The sequence below is a fragment of the Danio rerio genome, chromosome 12 (genome assembly GCF_049306965.1).
Source record: "Danio rerio strain Tuebingen ecotype United States chromosome 12, GRCz12tu, whole genome shotgun sequence".
Taxonomy (NCBI): domain Eukaryota; kingdom Metazoa; phylum Chordata; class Actinopteri; order Cypriniformes; family Danionidae; genus Danio; species Danio rerio.
In genome coordinates, this window is record NC_133187.1 from 22,953,104 (window position 1) to 22,961,057 (window position 7,954).

Genomic DNA, 7,954 nt, shown 5'->3' on the forward strand with positions numbered 1-7,954 from the left:
CGGGTTCATCCGCATGCCTAGCAGGTATATAAGGTTTCCATACCATGCAGTTGACCAGCCAAAAATTAAAGCGCAATTTGGCGCGGTCGCCGGTTTTCCAAATGTAATCGGAGCAATCTACTGCACACACATTGCTATAATATAGCTATATATTGCTATGTTAGTTGGTTTGATCATGTCGCCTTTGCTTTTGCCTGCAGTAATTTTATGTAAAGAATTGTGATGTTGTGTATGTTTTTATTATATTTCCATTTTGTCAATTTTTAAGCCTCCTGTGGACATGTGTTGAGAATTAGCAAGTTTGCTAAAACACTTAGAGAAATGCATTTGGTTGTCCAATGTAATTGTGATGTCCATGTCAAATAAATAAACAAATAAATATAAAGGCGCCATCGAAAGAGGAATTTGCATACATGAATCAGAAACATATACATTCAACAAATGTGCAAATAAAATATGATACACAAACTTATTAGTGATTCCTAATGTGTCTTCCTTGTGATAAAGAGTCTAGGCAAAATTTGATATTTAGTGGGGGAAAAAAAAGAAGAATGAGTTCATCAGACGCTGGATTCGACCCGAGTTTATGCTCGAACGTGTCAAAACATGTTGCCATGCGTTTTACGAGCCACGTCAGTCACGCTGTTAAGAACACTACAAAATTTTACACTTTTAAATCGCACTATTTCTTTTTTAATCCACTCAGTGCGATGTTCAGAGCCCACTGTGTTAACCGTATCAGCTAAGCTCTAGCCACTATATTGTTATTAAATTCCGGAGAACAAACTTGCAAATAACACCGTTTCTGTACTGTACCTTCGAGAGCAGCACCCCCAATTCACATTCTGTTCAAAGTTTCTCTTTTTGCTTGCTTTTGCCATTTCGTTGGGTTTTGCCAAAGTAGAGTCATTAGCATATTCATACAGGGGAGGAGGCAGGGAGGGGTTTTGCGCTCGTGCACGTTCATTCAGCTGTACAAAGAGAATATGAGTGTTTCATACTTCTGAAATTTTTACTGCTTACGCACATTTACAGCTTTGTGCGTACGCAATGTTTTAGAATGATTTCAACACATGAGGCCCCAGATCAGTGTAATGGTCCATCTATTAGTCCAGTGACAGAATGTTGTTTAAATTCATTTTAATTTGTTTCCAACTCCCAATTTAATCTGACTCCAATTTATAATAAATTACATTTAGATTCATCCAATTTAGGCTGTTTACCTTATAGGTTGTGATTTGGTCTAATTAAGGTCTTTTAACCTAATAAATCCTTACTTTCAGTTAATGGTCATCATTTACCTGAAGTTGCTTAGAGTCAGTATGCTGGCAGTGGCCAGTTATATCTGCTCACGGTCACAACCTTGCCAGTTCTGATATTAAGATATAACTGTAAACTAATTTCCTTTAAGTAATATTAGGCTGCCCCATGCTTGCTCATACAAAAATAAAGTTTGATTTAGCCAGTAGATTATGTCATACTTAGTCAGTGATTGTCAGAAATCAACAGGACTCTAATGCAGTGCCTATGCTCTATCCATTGAGCCTGAATATGAGCAAGCCTGGTAATAGGCTGCGGAAACATCAGCTTAAACAATCTACTAGTTACAAAGATTTCAGGAGATATTAGAGTTAAACAAGATTTTTAGCTGCTAGATTTCTAGCTGCTCTGGTGGAGAAGATAAAGTAGATGGCAGAGAGTGGGTCTCGATGACTGGGACAGTTGAACAACTGGTTGCCTATAATAGATGATCTTCTTCTCAATTTAGAAAGTTTATTGTTTTAATGCCTGACAATTCTCCTGGATTTCCATAGCAGTTTTTGGGGTCTTATATTATAGAGATACTTAGCCACCCTTACATCAGTATTTTTTTTATCATTGTTTAAAATCCCATCACCAAACATATGTTAAGAGAATTCAGAAACCTTTTAAAACCACTAGAGAAATTTGTGGCACACATATACAAAGGGCTGTACTTTGCACATAAGAAACAACAGAATACAAGGGATATTAAAATAGTTTTCTGTCAAATAGTAAACCTAAATTAGCTTAGAAGAACAGCAAGTGTCACAAGCCTACTAATAACTGTTGCATAACACTGATTATCTCATTTGAGCCCTATTCTTAGTTTGAACACATTCATAACAGCATCACGATCCTTAGCCAGCGGTTCCTGCAACTCTCTCATCTCCTATTTTAAACTCACACTGTTAGGCTGATAATCAAATTACTTTTTTCGAAGCCGCAGGATGATGCCTCCTTGACACCCCATTTCTGCTCCATGTCAGAACTTCTCTGGGCATCCGACTAAATGAATCTGTAGAGCAAAGATTCTCTGCTTGTGCCAAAGAGAAATGTCAAGGTTAAATAATCCCTTATGAAATGAGCATTTATTATAGGGGGCACGGCACGACAGCGTAGTTTAGGGTCGGCTTCTCTATATGTAAGCGTATGAACAGTATCACCGCTCCCTTCACGGCTCACAGCGCATGAAAAATGTCAGCGACTCCCCTCAGACTGGAGTCAGTGCCATTATTGACGCTTTCAATGCTCTTTAAATCCTACTGTGCTGCAAAAATGTCTGTGAAGAATGGCACACATATTATAATATACCTCATACACAACGCTCTGCTTTTATTATTGCTTAGCCTCAGCCTCCAGAGACAATGACAGGTGCTTATTTTGCATAGATTTTTTTTTAAATGTGTTTTTAACATGACTCTTGAGCAGTCTTTGAGGACCTCATTCAAAGCTGAAAAAAATAGTTTGATGTTGTTATACAAAGAGGCTGATTATGTGAAGTTGTGTAGATGACTAAAAGCCTCACCGTTTATTCCTCAAACACCTTCATTAAAATTCCACACCTGCTCTGTGATGCTCGCGGCAAAGACTGAGGGAGAGCAGCGGACCCCTAGAGGAGTCATTTTTATTCTGGAGCATGAGTGCCTCAGCCAAGGTGTCACCTAATCGGGAAAAAACAGAGAAAACAACTGGCGGAGAATCCGCACACTTCCGTGATCCAAGCATTCCAATTAATCCCATAATGTTCGCCATTACCCATCGCTCTGCTCATTAATGCCAAGCGTGTTTAAGACTCTATTCTGTCAGGAAATGTTTATTTAGGACAGTCAGAAGGAACACATTCATTTCTGTGATTAATATTTTCTATTTAGTGCATGAGAAATATTTATTCAGAGGTTTGTTCCGGTTCTTAAATGTGATTGGCTGAGAAGTCTATCTAGCAACGATTTATTATGCCAGTATTAAACCAAAATGTTCTTCTACAGTTGATTCATATCATTCTGTGTTCAGCAGTCTGTTACTGGATTTATGTCACATGTTTTAGTTGTATTTTTTTAGGTGAAAATACATTTTATTTTTTAAAGAGAGCCATTTGAAAGTTTTTTTAAAATGATTTCGGAAATTTGAGCACCAGGATGTTAATTTCTCATAAACACTAGAGTAAGCAGCCTTACCTCAGACACTTCATTTGGAATCTGCGGTTACTGTAGCTCTAAAATGGTTATACTGTAGATGGAATATCATTTGTTTTGGATACATCTAATAGTTTTTAGACTTTCTTTTAGAACTCCATTAGACTTGAGCTGTTGTTTTACCATTTTTTACCCAGTTTTGTCAGTCTACAGGTCTGGTGTAAGCACATTTAGCTTAGCTTATCAAAGTTATCAAGGATATTGTCACAATAACAGACTGGTTTCCAGATATCATGTATACTTAAACCAATCAGAGGATGACTGAGGATCTTCTAAAGTGTTTCCAGAAAAGTGTGCCATAGGTTTTAGACGTTTACCTATAGATCCATGTTGTGTCGTGTGGTGTTTGGTGTGACATCTGAGACAACTTGGTGAGAAGCTAATGATTTAATCCAATTCAGTGATTCATGCTAAGCTAAGCTAAAAGTTTTCCCACCATACCCAGATATCGACTGGAGGGATTCTAAAATGGTAAAACTTAACTCTTTAACTCCAGGGGAGTTTTAAAATCAGCCTATTTCAATATTTGGAGTGTTTCCTTAAAGTCCCTGCGGACCTGAGTCTGTGATTGTTATTATTTTTGTATTGTAAAGCTGTTCCTAGAGAAAACAGAATTTGAAATGAGCAAACAGTGGGCGTGGCTTGTTTTTTCTACTGAGAGCTGAATGGACATTGTAAAGTAGGCATTTCATTGAGAAAGATCAGGGAAAGGGTTTTAGAAGAGTTATTTTAACCTAACAGACTCCTCCTACTCACCATTTCTGTTTGTTGTAAAAACTGACAGTTGCAGCAGCCTTAGCCCTGCCCATTATCTCAACATCACATCATCTGATAAATTAACTGAAAACAAACAGTAAGTGCATTTTCAAATTTCAATTAAAGATTAGAGAGGCAAACTTTTTTTTTTCTTAATGACAAGCACAGATGAATTGTTTACCACAAAACTGGCAATGTGAGCTAACAAAATCATATGTTTAGTTTTGATTTCTTGGGGACTTTAATCTGTTATTTGTGTTTAACGACTAAGGTTAAAAGTGTCATATAGTGTATTGTTGTTTTAATTCAGTTTTTATCAGTGAAATATCTAATTTTTATAATTTTTGTGATAGGTGATGGTAATGATTATATAGTGTCATATATTATAATATTATATTATAATATTTTATATATTTTTAAATTCTTTAAAATAAAAGTAGTTTGACTGACAGGAAATCTGGCCAATCATAATGCTGTGATGTTATGAATCTGTTACAAAACTTGAAAAGGCCGTGCTTGTATGCGACTTGCAGTGCAGACAGCAGGTACACAGACAGACTGGGGAATATACAAAATTCATGTCTTCTCTTGTCATGAAAATGTGTTCATCCAGAGATGTTCACAGAGACAGAGGAAAAACAAGTTGTTTGTATTATGAGAATACATAAAGAATAGCAGACCTTTCAAACTTTCAAATTATGTCTTAATCTTGTCTACAACAAAACATGATTGTGTATTTTATTGTTTGTCCACTGTTGCCAGATGCAAGCTAACACGTTTGTCATCCCAACCAATCATCTATAGAAAATGGCTTCTACAAGGCTGGAAATGTGTTGCTCTGTAAAAACTGGGGAATAATCTCAGTCTCATTCACCTGATGATGTGGTAATTCAGTTTTACCCTGGGACCTGCAGGCTGTATAACTTCAATCCTTATTTAGTTTTATTATTTTGTCTTTATATTATGAATGGGATCCCATTGCATATTTGAGACCTTTCAATCTGTTTCTTTCTGAAATCAACATCCATTATTTCCTGGAATAATGAGTTGCTTCAAATATTCAGTTGCAACATGTAAATTGGGAATCTCATAGACCTAAGGCCACAGCTTTATTTAGGTGCCATCTTGATAGTGTTGTAATAGAATAGAAAAAGAATATGCAATAGAAACACAGAATTTTGATTAATGACGTAAACAGCTCCAAATAGAAGTCACATGTTTTTATGTTGAAATTACGGTAATCACAACATGCTGTGAACATAGAAAAACACTGTCATGTTATCTTGCGTTTGAAGGCAAATACCTGATATTTGGTGAACTCAATCTTGTGAGACAGCTCTGGCAGGTCATTTATCCAAATCATTTTGATGACAGTGTTTGATGCAGGCATTTCAGAATGACTAAAACCCAATGCTTTGAGAGTGTGAGATTGGTTAGTTCAGTAGTTCAATCGCAAGATCTGTTGAGGCATAACTTTTTCATTTATTTAATGTATTTATTTATAAAATATATTTTCATATTTATCATATGTTTAATTATGAGCCTTTTAAGATATTGTTATTATTATTATTATTATTATTATTATTATTATTATTATTATCATTGTTGTTTTTGTTGTTGTTTTTTTGTTTTTTTTCTTTGTAGAGATGTCCATATACGATCATGTAATTGGAAATTGGTCCCAATCACTCGGTTTCAGACTCGATCAGAATTGGACATTACCTCCCGTTCAGGACTCGAATATATATGTATATATTCTCATTATTTTTTAAACACATCTATAGTTATGCGGTGGCCTATAGTTATTGAGTTAGACCTCTTTCTTGACTTCATACAGAAACAACAATGTGTGCGGCATGACATTGCTTTGTTGCAGAGAGGCTATTGGTTAAAAGCAGGCAAAGTAGAACACGGAAGCAGCTTGAAGCGGAAAGCGCGAGGATGTCAGCAGTCTGAAGGCATTATAAGGTTGATGACAGCAACACTGCCATTGTCAGCATTGTAAGATATTTAAACTTGGCTTTGTGAGAGGTGAAAAGGAAAAGGCTACATTTAACACAACCAACCTGATAAGACACCTCAAAAACAAACGTAGAACCTCGATTTGAAATGCCCTCTCCCCACTATTTCTTAGCGAAAGCTCTGCCTGCCATTTATAAGAAGATTCCTGACAAACTGCTTGTCCTGCTATAAGATGTACCCCATGTTTTGTTCACCACAGACATATGGTGTTTGTCTGTAGCTCTCATGCCTTTTTGTATTATAGAAATATCAGATCAGGTTTCATTATCGGTAGATACTCAAAATCAAATGATTTGGCAAAAAACCTGATCAAGACATGCCTAGTTTCTTGTACAAATCATTTGTATAATCAACATTTTTAAAAAAAATGCTATTAACATATATGGAACAAAAACATAGACTGTTTAGACACAGAGGTGTAATTGAAAAAAAGGTGTACAAATTATTTTGTTACTGACGTTGTATCATAACGATCTATTTTCTTTTAATCCAAATATTTTAATCATTAATTATCTAGTTCATTTTTAGAAATCTTTACTTTCCAGAAACAATTAACAGACCACTTATATAATTGTCATTATTTCAGTCTTTATGTTTATTGATATAGTGTCAACATTTGGCAATAAATTATCTATGACAATGTTCTTATTTGAATGTTATCAATCATTTATAAATTCAAACACAAAAAAACATTTTAATTACATACAGTAACCACACTTTTAGAAATAAAGGTACAAAATCTGTCACTGGGGCGGTACCTTTTGAAAAGGTGCATTATTTTTCCTAACAGATCTTTAAAAGTACATAATGATACATAAAAAGTCCAAATGTGTACCATATAGTATTTAAAGAGTACAAATATGATGCTTAAAGGTAGAAAAACGTTTCCTAAAGATACAAATGTTTACCTGTATGGTACAAAAGTGCACTTTTTGAAAGGTTACTGGCCCAGTGACAGATTTTGTACCTTTATTTCTGAGTGTGGGGTATGGCAACTGCAGATAAATGATAATAAGTTTGATGTTATTTATTTCTATTTCCAGAGCTGTAAATATCACTATATACTAGGGGTGCACGACATTGAAAAAATCTGACATTACGATATTTTATTTTGCTGCGATTTATATTTTGATATGAAAACTATTTCATCAGAAGACTTTAATAGCTCTGTTTGGAATAAAATCATTAACTTTGTTTGGAATAATCTTTTAGAGGAGTGAATCAAATAAGTTGCAAGAATAAACAAATAAGATAGAGCAAAGATAAAAGTGCAGTACAGTACAGTATAGTACAGTAATACAATACTATACAATTATTACAATACAATATTATCATGATATTTTGCCCCTGATAATGACAGATCATGATATCAGCGATCACAAGAAAACCATCAACAATATATCATATTTGTAAACAAAAAGGGAAAAATGCATCATAGAGTTCCATTCGTGCCTGCTCTTCTAGCGTAAATACACCAGAGGCCGCTGTCGACTGACTGACTGACTGACTGACTGACTGACTAACCGACCATTCCCCACACCCTCCCTCTTCCGTATACCAAACTAATAGTATTTTAAAAAGCACTTATTAAATTGCCTACCCACTTCCCCAAACCCAACCGTAGTGTTTTGAGAAGCAATCCAGAAAAAGAAAAGCCCCCTGAGTTTTACCACATTTTCAGA